This window comes from Triticum aestivum, chromosome 4B, assembly GCF_018294505.1.
Source record: "Triticum aestivum cultivar Chinese Spring chromosome 4B, IWGSC CS RefSeq v2.1, whole genome shotgun sequence".
Classification (NCBI taxonomy): Eukaryota; Viridiplantae; Streptophyta; class Magnoliopsida; order Poales; family Poaceae; genus Triticum; species Triticum aestivum.
The window spans coordinates 360,464,247-360,480,618 of NC_057804.1; the positions used below are offsets into that span (position 1 = coordinate 360,464,247).

Genomic DNA, 16,372 nt, shown 5'->3' on the forward strand with positions numbered 1-16,372 from the left:
CTTTCTTGTCCTCAAGATGCTGCTTGAGAGCATCCATGGATTCTTCCACTAGCCTTCTACGCTTGATGCGTAGCATGGCATTCTCGTCCATGAGTTTCTCGACGATCACACCGGTCCTCTTCAACAAGGCAGTGGTCTCCTCCTGCTGCTCCGCACTTCTGACGATCTTCGCCCTCAGTAGGTCGCGCTCGGCCCGGAGCTTCGTATTGCTCTCCCTTAGTTGCCGGATGGCACCGGTAGCCTGTTCAAACGAGGCTTTCATGTCGTCCTGCAACCTCGCCCAGCCGAAGATCTGATCCATCTGGCTATGGATGATGGCATGCATGCGTCCGTAAGAGTGCTCGCCTTCCCGCGAAACATTTTCCCAGGCCTCCGCGGCGCGGGAGGACATCTCTACTGCATTCGCGGTGCGGAGGGACATCTCTGTTGCTTCCGCGGCAAGGCAGACCAGTCTGCTACATCAACAGCACGGCCAAACCTCCGTGCTGCTTCGACGGTGCTGCGGGACCTCTGTGCGGCTACGGTCGCACGGCAGGACATGTTGGCTGCTTTCTCGGTGAGGCGGGATATCTCTCGTGCTTCCGCTTCCATGCTCACCTCTCCCTTGTGGCAATCTCTCGACCCAGAACTCACGCTGGCCGTGGCAGACGCAAGGGAACGATGATGAATCACTTGTTTGTTTTTTTGATGAGGAGTTGAGGAGGAATGTGCAGTCATCTTGGAGTAGTAGTATTTATAACCGAGTACTAATAAGCTCCTAAGTGGGAAACTGTTTAGGTTTTGATCGGTGTGAACAGGTTTGCAATTAAATATAGCATGGTAGTAATTTGGAATGTGACGGGACGCAGGCTCAAAATTTATTGACGGTTCTATAATCTCTAAATGTGGCACTATTCCTGGACAGCGTAACATGGGCACGCTTTCTCGGCCGCGTACATGGCGTTTGCACCATAGGGTGCACCGCAATAGGCAATGTCAGCACACGTCTTGTTCCCAAAACCGTGCGCCCTCGTTATTACCATCGTGCATGCTTCTTTTAATTAGAATGTGTGTCTGTCTAGCGCACACACATTGATTTGTTTAATTCTTTCTATTTGTTGTTGCTAGTCACAAACAGTTCATGGCATGTGAAGTGTATGCCATCAATCGCAGACACTTTGATCTGGCTGACCGTTTCTGTTCTATTGCATAATCTCAAACAGTTAATCCTTCTGAAGAATATGCCCTCAATCGCACACACCTTCATCTGGCCCCATTTTTGTTCGTCTTCGTCATCGCAAATAGTTCATTGAACTAAATCGTATGCCCTGCATCACACGCGCAACTAAAATCGGAACCGTGTTTGATGCATCCATCATCAAAAATGTTTTGCACCTTTTTTGACGGGTTTTTTACATCAACGTTTGCGATTAATGCCTTGCACATAGTTTCATCAAAGGATCTCTGATCGTAGTGTCGCGTTAGCAGCATCCTGCAATAGTTTTAGCTAATCATCGTACGAGTGTCAGACAGGATTACGAAACATCGGACCGTCGTAACATCGTCATACATGACAACTATCGCATATGCTATTCTGTGGTGCAATGTTTACGATGCATACCATATCACAAATAGTTCATGGTTGCGACTCATGTATGATAAGACAACTATCACAAACGTTTAGTTTGCCTGCACCATTTGTGATATTGTCTGACAACACACATGCTTTGCAAACGCAACTGTGTGCATGCTTGCACACGTTTCCTCTCTGTGAACTGTGTCGGATTATGGTGTATACCACAAATGTTTGTGTTTTACCAACCCTGTGTGCCGAAACGACCCGGAGAGCGTAATTTCACCGTAATTTAATTGCTGCTATTTCAAATTGTCCCGGATTGGAATCTAAATTTGAATGTATGCTATAGATTTATTCATATTCACCGGGTTCAAATAACCAATGCATTATTCGATTAGGTACACATGTTCAAGAATTACATAAGAACGAAATAAAGAATGATTAACCACAGTTGTATACTTATACTAGTAAAGACGGTAAAGAAAGAGGCGAAATACATTCTGGTTGCTGACCAAGGTGAAGCGGAATGCCCATATTGTGCCCTCCTTCATGAAGAAGGCACACACGACTCTAGTCCAACCCCTTGTGATGGCCGACCGCCCATCCTTCATGGTCTACTTGAAAACATCTAGATAATCATCATGTTCTGGTAGAAATACTTTAACCTTTGCATGCCCACCAATCAAGTAGTTTGATAGGTAATCTTGAGTAAACTACTTTGGGAACCACTGCAAAGGAAAAATATTCATACATTGTCATCTAACAGAACTCATTATGGGCACTAAAAAGAAGGCTGCAGAGTTCTTACTTACCATCCTATAGTTCGTTCTTGTCTTGGATAAAGTGTAAACAAATAGTTTAATTGCCATCTTTTGACCCATTTTACTAACAATCATTATCAGCTTCCTCACTTGATGCTGGTTCATCGATATCTCATTGTCCCATATGCAAAAAGGGTCAAAGCGCGGATCTTTACCAATGACATATGTACCTAAAAGCACCAAGTTAATATTAGAAGCTAAACATCAATTGCACAATGATGTAGTACAACACTCTTTTATAAGATCTTATAACATCCAATATACTCACATATTAGATGAACTAACATATTATATTATGGGCCAGAAGGAGTTTATTGCATTCTTACAAATTATCGGTTGATTAACTACTGTTGTATCCATGGGTTAGAGTTTGTTTGAGCTAGTTCGGGCTCAAATAGCCCTAAAGTATATCGAAACATCAGGGCTAGTTTGATCTAGTTGCATCTAACCCACCCGAAAAAACTATCCAACCCAAGAGGTGCTAATTGGAGCAAGCTCTCCTAGTGCATTTATTGTCAATCTAACATTGTCATCCAAACACCTCTTTGGATGGAGTTAGTTCAGAGTTAGTCACGAGCTAGAAACTAAATCTAAACTCTAGCTAAGTTGAGTATCCAAACAGGGTTGTCTTGTTGTTGTTGTTGTTGCTGCTTCTCTTCTACATATATCTAGACATCATCAGAACATTAAGCTAACACTTTTCCTTGTTGTTATGTAGTCTAGGATTGCATATTTAGACATTAAATACAGTTCATGTCTATGTAGCCTCAGATATATTACATATGGCCCTAGTTAACCTAATGATAAATGGGTTACATATATATTCAGTTAAAAGTGTGATTTCTTGATTAGTCCCTTATCAACCCCCGACCTATATGGTACCAGCTACGGACATCATGAATAGTGAGTATATATAAGCCATGGGATGAAACTTACCTCGATGGAAAACAACAGTCGTTCCCAAAATTGTCCTGTGTAGGTACATCGAGAGGCATGTTAAGCACAATAGGCTAAACATCAACCAAAATTATCCATGGCAGACATAATAATCTCCAAAAGATAGCTTCAGTGTGTAGGTTTAAGCACGCTAGTAAAGCAAAACAAGTGGAAAGGTGTGTTAATTGCAGCATGCCTAACATTTAACAACAAGCAGACATAGTCATTCAAACTGGTATTGTGCCGGTCTAAGTACATTGGTTATTGTTAAATAAAAATGGAAAGGCGTGTTAACTACAAGATGCAGCAACCAAATGTAGTCATTTATAGTAGTATTGTTGAAACTGGTATTGATAAAATTGAGCTACACAGTTCATACTTGCACATATAGAACATCACGTTGTGAATAACTGGAATAAACAAGCCATAATACGAACAACCAAAGATAGCATTTGAAACTGGACATATGTTGACGACAAACAACCAAACAATCAAAAAACTTTAAAAGAGGCATGTGCTAGCTATAACATGCTTAACAGCAAGCAAATATATGCATTCCTATCGGTATGTTTAAAACTGGATTGATGAAATGTACTACACAGTGAATAATTGCACATATAAAGCATCACATTTTGTACAACTGAAATAAACAAGGCTTACTGCAAACAACCAAATATAGCAATTAAAACTGGACATATTCTCACTACACTAAAAAGGGACTCGACAAAACAAATCATGGGTTCCACCCTGTGAAGAAGCACGGGAAAACAAATCATGGTTTTCCTCACTTGTCACAGATGGTCTCGTTCCCGTGGGAAGAGCACCGACCCTGGATGCGCTCATGTTGTCGCAGATGGGCTCCTTCCCCTTGGAAGAGCACCACTATAGGGTGTCCTCCCTGATGTCGCAGACGGGCTCTTTCCCCTTGGAAGAGCAGATGGGATCTTTCCCCTTGGAAGAGCCTGAGAGGGTGCCCTCCTCGTGGTTGCCGTCGATGAGGTATGACTTGGAAGCTATGGATCCCAAGCTAGTGTAGCAAAACGTGTCCTTCAGAAATGACAAAAGGGGCTCGATGGCAATGTAGGATGGAAAATTCTTCACAGCGAGCCAGAGGAGATCATCGGCGGGGCCATGGATGAGATCGACGGTGGTTGAACCCGAGGGGTTGGGGCTGGGCCACTTAACCTATGACATAGCCTGCCTCAGGTTATCAATGTTAATGACCTCGATGTCGTAGCTGGTGTCCGTGACATACCCGCATACTCTATCCCACTGATTGAGTGCCCGCGGCCAGTAATGGTCGTCAGTTTCCTCGGCAACGTCAAGCGAAGAGACCGCAATACACCTCTTTTGGGCCAGTCCCTCCTCGAGCTCCATGGGAAGCGTAGCCTAGCTTAGGCTGCAACATTCTGGAGTGGGGGATGGGTATGGGGATGGGGATGGAGTTCTGTGGGAAAGGGGGTGTTTGGCAAGTGTCATCTAAGAAACTCGTGGCAGCCTATGTATAGATATCGGTGGGTAAGCTGCACAGGCAAATCGGCAGATGTTGGCAATGGAGGCCTTGCAGCGGTGGGGACCTTGCTAGGGTTTCGAACGAGGGAGGTTGTGTATGTGTGTGTGTGTGTGTGTGTGCGAAGGCGTGCCCGTGGAGGTTTTGGTGTGTGTGTGTGTGTGGAGGGGGCGGCGGGTGGTGTGTTTGAGGAAATGACGTGACAACTGAAAATTTTACTACGTGGGAGTCAAATGTGGGAGTGAAATGTGAGGGCTATTGAAAATTTGGATGATGGTGCATCGCACACGGTCCGAAGATAATAACAGTGTGTTATGAAACAAAAAACCCACGAGGCAGGTAGATATTTTCAAGGGATGCGGGTGGGATTGTGAACAAGAAACATCACACACAGTCAAAACATAATAACCGTGTGTTATCACATAGAAAAAAGCTGCAGGTGGGTAGATTTTTTTGAGAGGGGAAGCCTCGTGGAGCCCAATGTACTGTGCAGATGTGTGTGACAGGGGCACCGGCATGGCACACGGTTAGTGTGAGTGAACCGTGTCTGTTACGTCATCCGACTTGTCTAATATTCATAAATTTGGTGAAAAATGACGCGGGAGAGGGAGAACATGAACACACTTGCATGTGGACCACATTTATGTATGAAAAGAGTGGATTGATGTTCAAATACCAAATGCAACTTCGATGTGGCACCTATCTCGCAAAGCGCATGGTATTGCTTGCCCCCCTCATGTCAGCTCGAAGGGAATCTAAGCTATGAATGCATGCCCCCCAACCAAGGTTCACCTAGCAAAGTGTGAAGTATCAACCCCCCCCCCACACACACACACACTTTCAGTCGGCGGGCCAGAGAGGCATCTCACCAATATGGATCGTAAAATGGACCAAGAATAATCCACCTTGGTCATACAACCTCTCTCTTGTTATTGGTCAAAGTGGTGGCCGTCCATGCGACCACGGAGATGGGCTAGCTCGCCAATAATCACGCAAGTAGCTAGTCCCCGAAGACAACCACTTCATGCATGTGGCCCAAACATATGTATGGAGAGGTATGTTTTGAATACACAATGCAACAACTTAGATGTGTGCCCGTTCTTTCGAACCAGAAATCCCCACACTGAGTGAGGGTTAGGTTACGATGAATATGTATGTCACACCACAATTCAAGCAGATGATGGGGATTCATGCATGCATGCTTGCAGAGTATGCGTTCAAACTTAATTAGGTCTGAATCTCACGATGACCTATACTACGATAACTCGAACCAAAGAAAGAATACGCCATGGTAACATATCTTGTTGCCGGTCAAGGTGATCATGGATGTCCACACGGGCCCGCGAATATATAGTCTTATTGCGATAACCACGTGAGGGAGTGTACCGTTCGAACACAACCACTACATACATATGTATGGAGGTGATGCGGGCATGCATGTTTGAATAAAATTTCACAACATTGATGTGGCGTGTGCTTTGAAAATCGTACAGTCCCCACACAGAGCGAGATCAGTTCATGACGTGTCATTGTACTAGCCACTTCGACTCGATGCGAGGGATTCATGCGTACACATGCATGTGTGTGTGCTCAAACTATACCGTGTCATCCTAGAGCATGACATATATATATATACCGCATTACAAACAAAAAATAATCCCCTCCTAAGTCAAATTAACTTGTCTCGTTGTCAGACATCGATTTCGCTAATAACCACTTAAGTGGGTGCGAGAGGACAACCACCATCACTTTCCATGTGGGCCAAACATATGTTGAATACCCAAAATGCACAACTTTGATGTCCCACATGCCTCAAAAACTGTAAAGTCCCCACACAGAGCGAGGTTTGTCGGATTTAGGGTTCTAATTAAACCCTTGAGGTTCGAACACTGGGGTGCGCATGAAGATTACCCATACTGAATCTCGCTCTCAGCCTCGCCGCGATCTCTAAGCTTAGCTCGATGAACTCACAACACAAGAGACACAAGATATATACAGGTTCGGGCCACCGTTGTGGTGTAATACCTACTCCTGTGTGGTGGTGGTGGATTGACTCTTGGGCTGATGATGAATAGGTCAAGGGAAGAACAGCCTCCTGAGGAGAGGTGTTCTTGAGCTGTTGTGGTGTTCTACTTGTTCTGGTTTCGGTCTGTCTTGTTGCTAGTTTCCTCCATTTCTATTGTGGTGGCTAGTCCTATTTATAGAGGCCCTGGTCCTCTCCCCAAATATTGAGCGGAAAGGGATCCAACAACGGCCAATTTGAAAGGGGACAACTAGTACAAGCTATCCTGACTAAAGGTGGTCTTCGCATGTCAAAGGCGCTGGTGGTGACGCCATCTTGCGCTCCACGATGACCTCCGTCCTACCGTCCTACTGGTCTTGGTCTTGTTGCACCGATATGAAAACCTTTGTCTGATGCCTCAGTACTCTGCGCCTGCGCTTGCCCCCTTAGCACCAAAGGGGAACCGAGGACACTGCGGGCGCTGGTGCCAGCCCGGCCTTGGTCGTCATGGCTTGGGTCACGGGAACCTCACGAGGTACCCCTTGCCTTGATCTCTCCACCCCTTCGCGAGCCTGCCTGGTGGGGCCGCTCCTAAGGGGGTCTTGGCCTCGCGAGGCTTGGCCCCTCGCGAGGGTCTTGTGTGTTTCTTTATGAAGATGGGCCGTACTGGGCCACTGGTGGAGCCACGCCGCGGGCCGCAGGCAGGCAAGTCTGGAGACCCCCATTCCCAGAACGCCGATAGTAGCCCCCGGGCCAAAGGCGCGCTCGAACTTTGCTTAACGGCGAAGCCAAAGGGCAAGTGTGGAGCACCGCGGGCCCCAACAGCCTGCAGCCTTGGTCGACGCGTGACGACTGATTGGACGTGGGCGTCTCCGCTTCCCCATGCTGCCTCGGCGACTGCCCGACTTGAGGAGTCCCTGCTGCATGCAAAAAGGGTTATCATTACCTGCGATCATGGAGGTCGACGGTTGGCCTCCCTTGGGCTATAAATGAGGAGGGGCGAGAGCCGTCATCGCCCATCTCTTCTTGCTCCGCCTGCTTCTCCTTCACTGCTCCACCTCCAGTCTTGACATCAATGGCGTCGATCCGTAGATTCTCAGCCGAAGAGAAGGGGAAGGCTCCTCGGGATGGACCTGATCTGCTCCCGCCGAAGAAGAGGTCGGTCCACCGCCGTGGCGAGGTCGTGAGGCTGGAGATGACGAGGCCTTGGTGCGAGCGGCCACCTCCTGGGTACCCGCTACCCTAGTGCGCCCCAGCCGAGGGCTCTGGAGAAAGGGGCGGCGAGCGGTGCCGCCCGCACCGCAGCCACGGTCGGCGCGCTATTGGCGGACTCCTCTCGCGAGTTCGTGCTGCTAGCAGCGATGCCTCCGAGCACCTGGATCTGATTCCCTTTGTTCTTCTCCACCGAGATGCCGCCGAGGGGGCCTCTCGAGCTTTGGCTGCAGCATGCCGATTGTGGCGCCTCGGTGACCGGAGCAGAGGTTGAAGTCGTTTCCCCGGGCAAGATCTTCATGACCCGAGGCTGGGGAGAGGTCGCCCGGGTCTGCCGGACGGGGGGCACCCCCGTGATCCATTTTGAATACGATGGTGCCTACACGTTGTCCTTCAAGGTCTTTGGCGCGGAAGGCCGCTGTCTGGAGTGCTGCCCCAGGGGCAGTCAAGATATCGATGCGGCAGGGGCTGGGCCTGCTGCCCGCTCCTCCAGCGGCTCCTCTGGTAGCAGCAGCAACACTTGGGAGTCCAATGACTCTCCCGAACTCTATGAGACTAAGGAGACGAGCAACGACAGCTACGCACCCCCGAGCTCTCGCCGCGCCCGGAGCAAGGCGGCAGCAACGGACCGTCGCCGCCGCTGATCAGGATGGGGTTGGCGTCAGTCTCCCGTGGCTCACTGTTGATGATGGCGTCGGACATGAAGGCGCATGTAGTCAGGGCTCCTCAGAGTTCTTTTCTTTTGTTCCCTGCGAGGAATCGCGAAACACCCCGCATGGGCGTTTAAAGGGTCTGCGATGTCTTTTGTTGGTGTTATCATTATTATGAAATCGTGCGAGTGCTTGTCCTGTCCCGGCTTGGTTCCCCCTTTCTAACCTCGCGACGACTTGGTGCTCTACACTGACAGGTCCCGGTCCCCAAGCAGGCTGTAGCCGTTGCTGGTATGCCAGGTCGCGATGCCGTGGTCAAGGCCAGGAGGTGAGCGGCCCGAGGTCCAGTATGAGCCCCTGAGGCGTGATGCTCAGGGGGTCCCCTTTAGCACGCAAGCAACCGCCGAGAGGTGAGAAAGGAAGGCAATGTTGCTGCCACATGGCCGCATCAAGTGAGAATTTCGCGTTGTAACGATTAATTGTTCCAAGCGCGAGACTTATCTTGGTAATCTGGAGTCGTTCCCTTGCATTGCACCATACTTGTGTGTCGGCAGCTGTGGTGCAGCTAGGTTAGGCCCGTGCGAGCCTCCCCCTTCTTCCCCGCACTCACCTTTGTGCTCTACATGCTCAGTTCCCGGCCCTCGAGCGAGCTTAGCCGCCGCTGGTATGCCAGGTTGCGATGTCGTGGTCAAGGCCAGGGGGTGAGTGTTGGAGAGCCAGTAAGAGCTCCTGAGTCACGATGCTCAGGAGCACCCCCTTTTAACGCACAAGCGGATCGCATGGGAAAGAGAGGGAGCCCGCGGTGCCGTCCTCTGTAGGCCTCAGGAGGTTCCTGCAAATCAGCACAAGAAGGGCACGGATTGCCATTATGATTGCCGGCCGGTGCTACGTCTTGAGCTTGCGTTGGTTTTTCTTGAAGAGGAAAGGGTGATGCAGCAATAGTAGTATAAGTATTTCCCTGAGTTTTTGAGAACCAAGGTATCAATCCAGTAGGAGGCTCCTCAGAAATCCAACGCACCTACACAAACAAACAAGAACTCGCAACCCACACAATAAAGGGGTTGTCAATCCCTTCACAGCCACTTGCGAAAGTGAGATCTGATAGACATAATATGATAAGATAAATATATTTTTGGTATTTTATGATATTAGTTGACCCGTTGCGCCAAATGGCGCAAAGACCTGCTGAAGACATGTTGTCGATGAAAATAGTTTCATGCTGCAAGAACCTTCAACTAAATCATGCTATTTTTAAACATGTTTATTACGTTGTTAAGTAATAGTCTGGGAAGAGGGAAACTTTGCATAATATGAATATGTTCAATTTGAAAATATGGCCACAATGATGAGAGAGTAAAGTTGGTATGGTTGTATTTTTTAGCAAGTTTACTACGAATATGGGCAGCTTGAATATGTAGTATTTTTCTGCTTTGTTTACTAAGAAGCAACTGGCGGATTTCATCATTACTCCGGTTGATGGGGTGAAGATCAAGCTATCATCTGGATGGTGCGTAAGGCGTGTTCACCTTATTAATGGTGTGGACAACAGGGCTATCATAACACATAACTGGGGTGACTTTGCAGAGAAAGCAAAGCTGACAGAAGAGGAAACCACAATTCACCATTCACATGATCTAAAAAGGTTTGCATATGCAGTGAGTTTTAATGTGTAGAAGGATTGTTGTTTTATTGCACCCATTGACAAAAGTTGACCCGTTACGCCAAATGGCGCAGAGACCCGCTAAAGCCATGTTGTCGATGAAAATAGTTTCATTTTGCAAGGACATTCGGTATTGGTAATAGAAATTCCATGTGTTAAATCATGCTATGTTGAAAATATGTTTATCACGGCGAAAAATGTGAGTTTAAAAAAATCATATTTGTATAACATGTACAGACCAATTAAGGAAGCAATTTTTTAGTTGAAAATATGGTTATCACGCTAAGAAATTTGAGCTTGAAAAAAACCTATTTGTATAAGATGTACAGGCAGTTAAGGATGTATTTTAACTTTTCAGCAACTCTATACTTTAGAAACTACACTCGGCAAGAATTTAGATCTTAGTCACATTGGAAAGCATACGGCCTTAGTTATGTTGTTTACAGAGACAAATGGTGTATGTAGCAAGGACTTCTAATCGACTCATCATCAGCAGCTCTCACAACCTAGGTAAGTCTTTCTATCAAAAAAACATAGGTAAGCCTCAGTTTTGTATCTACTCTAAATAGAAGGATAATAATAAACTAAGGCTAACCTATGTGGCTAAGGTAAACAAAAAAGGAGAAGAACAGACCATAATTCTTAAAGTACCTATCCTAGGATGCATTTGACCGCGGTACCATTCTAAAAGTCCTTCCCTCGACATATGACCAATTGCGCAATGGCGCAAAAGCCGAGTGCAAACCAAGTATTGAAAGAGTGTGCACTAAAATATGTAGACACAAAATGGAACATATGGAAATAAGTACGATTTGATGATAGATAAGTGGTTGCTGATGATATATGTTTTCTAATAAGCTTAGAAATGACCATTCACAATGTTATGAGCCAGGCATGTAGATAGGCTTACCACACAGCAGCCTAAATAGCAAATGACTGAGACTTAAACACACATGATGGTCTTAGGTGATTAGATAAGATTCAAAAGGATGATAAACATATAAGTCTTGTTAGGCATCTATACTAATGCTAAGTTATATAACAAGGGGCTCTTGCTACTTGTTTATATTGAGTAGACGATCAGGCACAGCCCCTTGAAAGTGCATTTGAAGGCGAAAGCATATGCTTGACCTTTGTTAATGTGTGCCTGACGGAAGAAGCCACTCCAGCCTCTAGTGATGGTGACCCTTTTGTCAACACCCTTAATAAAGCGGCATGTGACAGCGGTAGTTCCGTCTCCGGTAGTGATTGCAGCGGTAGTTCCGTCTCCAGCTAGCTGAATATTACCAATTCATCTTACCCAGACACATTGGTTGGAAAACCAAATTAAAATCCTCTTTAATAGCACATCCAGTGACACAAGATAGCCCTTGAACCAGTACAAAGTAATCCGGGGCACAAAGAGCTGTTAACCATTAAATCCCTCTCTGCCTATACAATATGTAGCACCGAAGTTGTAATTTAGATTAACAGCACAAGAGATATACGTAAGAAGAAAAGGACAAACACATCCGGAAATAATGCTTCCAGATTTCAAATCGATATTTTAGTAAAACAAAGTGGTTGTAAACATATGAACAATTCAAAAAAGGGAACAACGCATCAAGTGTATTTGCTACCCGAATTGCAATTGTTTCACAGTGCTCCTCAGTTTATTCAGGCGTTTGTACCCTAACTCCTCAAATGTAACAAACTATCAAGGGAATAGTATCAAAAACTAATTGAATGTAGCTTGCATATATTATACGTCTTCATTATTTATTGAGATAGTATATCAACACTGAAAATGCATGCAGATTAATAAAACTGCACTACAACCACCCATGCATGCCACTGAAAATTAAATGAGCAGTTAGAACTATTTTGTGGTGATAAAACTATGGGAGCACGTTGGCAATACAGTTATAAAATATACTATCTTCAAGGAAATCTGCATTTATAGCCCTATTCGATAGCAAAGCATTTTCTATGTATTTTGAGAATACCACCTTTTTGAGACTACCATGCTGAAAACAATCCACATGCGTATTCAAGTGCCTCTCGACGCACATTTCCTGCTACCTCTCGATGGAGACACAAAAGAAGGCCAAGACGCTCCCGTGGTGCCTGCGATGACATCCAGAACATGGCCTAGCGTTCCAGACCATGTGAAGCAGCAACTCAACCTAGTTCATCTCCTCTTGTTGTATAAGCTAGCTTTGTGTATGGCCGTTTAATGCATATAGACATTCAAGTTTGTGCATGCGGCTGGGGCTTGCTCTTGTGCATAGTTGTTCAGTTCGCAACGGCCAGCGAACGGGGTACAAACATGTGTGCGACTGTTAACAAATGGCCAGTTGTTAATTTACTTTACATATAAGCTCTAGTGTAACAGTTTTGCATTATTCCCAATACTCCTAAATACTCTGGTATATTATTACCGTGGTATCCTGTACCTATAGGAGCAAATACTGTAGTTTTAAAATTCTTTGGTTTTTACAATACTATGCTATCAAACATAGACTACATGGATATAACTAATCAAATGGGCATTGCCTGCACATTCGTTTGGTAATTAGAGCATCTATCCTTCAACTGAAAAATACTGACAGGAATACGCTAGAAGAAATGAGCAAACAGAAAAAAATGGATGAATAAACTGGATGAAGAGAAATATGCAAACTATATGCATCACAAGGTCCATCATCGGCTGCTGGTACATTTAGCTTGAAAATACCATCTCTAATACGTTTTCCTTCAATAATGATGATCAAGGGAGGATCATAATGGTAATGCTTGCCAATATTTTTCTCAGCCTGCAAGATTGGCAAGAACATGGACAACATGTCATTTTAGAACTCAAATCCTAGTTGCAATTTCGGATCATCATTCCAAAGTACGAATATAGATGTGCAAGTGGCAAACTGCACGCAAAAGACATATACCTTCCTAGAGGTTAGTACTCTGCGGATTGTGCACTGATCTGCGATGATGAGAGCGGGGACTCATCCTACACCAGGGCTGCAAACTGCAGGTTCCAGAGGACGTCCTCGTCTAACGGCCTCAGCGTTGGTTCCTTGGCGAGGCCCCGCGGGCAGATCTCCATGACGGTCCTGATCGACTCGTCAGAGCATCATTTGCTCACGGCTGGGTCGACGAAGTTCCTCCTCTTGCTCAGTCCTCCTGCCATCAGCGCCAATTGCAAATGGTGGTCAATGAATAGTAAAAGTTGGGTTTCGACTTTATTCAGAATTGAGGCATTCTCAAGTGTACAGGGTTAACAAGGAAAGGAAGCATACATGTTCTTTCATTATCTCTACCTCGAACTGATGGGCCTTGTCAAGTGTACAGGGTTAACAAGGAAAGGACAACTCCTAAGATATTGAGGTAGGCCCATAAATCATATCTTTAAGTCACAACATAACTTTTTGCCTGTGTAAGGTAACATGCCTACGTTGGTAATGTCTTCAAATAAGAATTATCTCGGAGCAACACAATTTCCTAAATTAACTTACATGTATGGTATTAAGATGCATTACACAACAAGCTATATATCAGTTCAACAACTTAAGCTTGAAGATGTTTTGCTAGAATCGCTACAACTATCTATACAAAATTTAATTCAATATAAATCTGTTGTATGAGTTTGAAAAAGCAGACCACAATAGATTGATAGCCAAAGGAAGGACCGAATGATACATAATTAATTAGACTCTAATCTCACCGCCTTGAGGTCGGAAACAGGGACACCCAGCTCTAGTTGGCCCATGGCAGCCACTCCATGGTAGATCCAGCCGCCGAGCGGTATCAACCATGGCCTGAATTAGAAGAAAATTCATTCACTACACCAACCAAAGGAAGGCCATCTTCACTTCTGAGTTGCAAAAATCAAGGAATTGTCAATAACTCACAGCAAAGAGTCATTGGTCAAAATGTGATCCTGCTAAATATGAACTGAAACACTTAGATCGTAGTGAAACATCACCATATATATCTACATCCCTGCAAAATCTGTAAAAAAATGTGGTTAGCGGCTGGTGGTAGTATGTACTGTGTGAACTAATAAATAATCACTATACTGTAAAAATTAACATAACCAACTTGAAAAAACAACTATATCATTCTGACCGACTTTGTTCAAACACAACCAGGCTCCAGACCACAAATAAGAATCATTTCATATTACAAATAGAAAATATGAGAAGGACTATTGGAGGTACAAATAAGAATCATTTCATATTACAAATAGAACATACCTTTGCATCAGTAAATGTCGATTAGCATTACATTCAGACATCCAATAGATCCAAAATGCACACATAATTATAATGGTAGACCACAGGGTATCCGTTGCCAGGTTATTTAGTGTTCCATTGCCTGTGGAAGTGAAGAGTAGTGTAATGTCACATGGTACAGAAAAACTGCTGCAATCACGAAAAGAAAAACTGAATTTTTTGTTTATGCACGGTATAGTGCCTGGCCATCAATATTTTTGCACTAAATGTGAGAAAAATCATATAAACACATATATCAGGAAGTTATTCTAATACTCTAGTAACATAATAAAATAACTAATATATTAACAACACTATTGCTTGAAGGGTCCAATTAGAAGCTCCTAGTTATTTTAGAGGAGCATAATTGTCCGAATGCTGAAGTTAGCTGAAAATACTTGGATTTCTAAAATCCCCTGCCGATTGGGGCTTACGGGTTGGCAACTGGGGAAAATATGGTCACACATATCCTCTGGGTTCATGCCACCCATTCTAGTTGTTGAATAATACCTAATGATGCACCAAGCATGACCTATTTGATATTCCCTTGATCGCTTATGCTGATTCTTTTGAAAGAAAGAGACAAGACCCAGAACCAGAGTAGATATCACACCGAGACACTATCCATACTATTTAGCTATGCTCCTGGCAACCTTATGAAAAAAACTGCCTAAATTATTTCCTAATTGATAATCATTGAAATTGAGTGCTGGCAATATCATACAGGTCTACCATCCATTTGACATGTCTTTTTTTGTGGGATTTATCTTAGTAGAATGACTTACCATCCAGTCATGAATTTCTTTCAGGCCCAGCTGCGGACCACTTATGGAAAGCCTGTATTGCCAAAAAGAGAAAGAGAAAAGGTTCAACATTAAGTTGGTCTAACCTCAGAAATACAAGCGAAGCTACCAAACATGAAGGGCATGCATTGTGTGCAAGGCAAGTATCAAAAAGGAAAAGCATGAATGAACAATAATAAAGAACACCAGCAATCTACTTTCATCTTTGTCAGATAATGATTGGTCCAAATTTTCTGTCAGCGCGGCAAGCACCCTAGGCAAATTAACAATCACTCAAGGTTCTAACACCAGAAAGCATTTATTTACTATATGTCGGCCTTCTGTTCATAATATGTTCCTCCAAGTGAGTTAAATAAAGCAATTTCTTCTCAAATTCGTTGCTAAGGAGATATAAATATTACCCTCAAATATCACCAATTTGACCACTCAATCCAATAGTTAGCCTCAACACAACAAACACTCACGAAGGGTCAACATCCCTAGTGTGACGCCCGGGTAATTGAGCTACAGTGATCCTCTGCTAATGGTGCCACGTCACCTCGTTTATAGTTGCTAATCTTGAGTTTGTTCGAAACCAATTCAAATTCAAATTCAAAAAATAGGCAAACAATAAAAGTTTTCAAATATTAAAACTAAAATGTTCGGAGTGAACCAAATATTGCATAGATAATTATGGTGGAAAAACCACACATGCATAAAATGTTTAAATAATATGAGATGGGTAAAATAGCAGCAAAACAATTATTTTAAATGCTTTTAAATACTAAACAAATGTTAATCTAGTTTATATAATCACCAAACTTTTTGGAGTAGGTGGCCTATGTTGTTATGCTAATTTAGGAGTAGGAGTTATATTTTTGTAAAGCTGTTTCGCTAACTAAAATAAATAAAATAGAAAAGGAAAAAAGTAAAAAACAACAGAAAAGAAGAGAGAGACCCCCCCCCCCCGCTGGGCCACGGCCCAGCAGGC

The 16,372-nt window shown here is 44.4% G+C and overlaps 1 long non-coding RNA gene across 1 annotated transcript in view; it reads right to left on the reverse strand.

The window, feature by feature from the left end:
• Nucleotides 1–12,989: 12,989 nt before the first annotated feature.
• LOC123092182 (uncharacterized) overlaps nt 12,990–16,372 on the reverse strand; it is a 29,933-nt gene continuing 26,550 nt past the window's right edge. The window contains exons 2-7 of the long non-coding RNA XR_006444390.1: nt 15,385–15,436; nt 14,582–14,702; nt 14,237–14,336; nt 14,050–14,143; nt 13,271–13,508; nt 12,990–13,141 (exon numbers count right to left, since the gene is read on the reverse strand). This is a non-coding gene — a long non-coding RNA (uncharacterized lncRNA). The remainder of the gene's footprint in view (nt 13,142–13,270; nt 13,509–14,049; nt 14,144–14,236; nt 14,337–14,581; nt 14,703–15,384; nt 15,437–16,372) is intronic.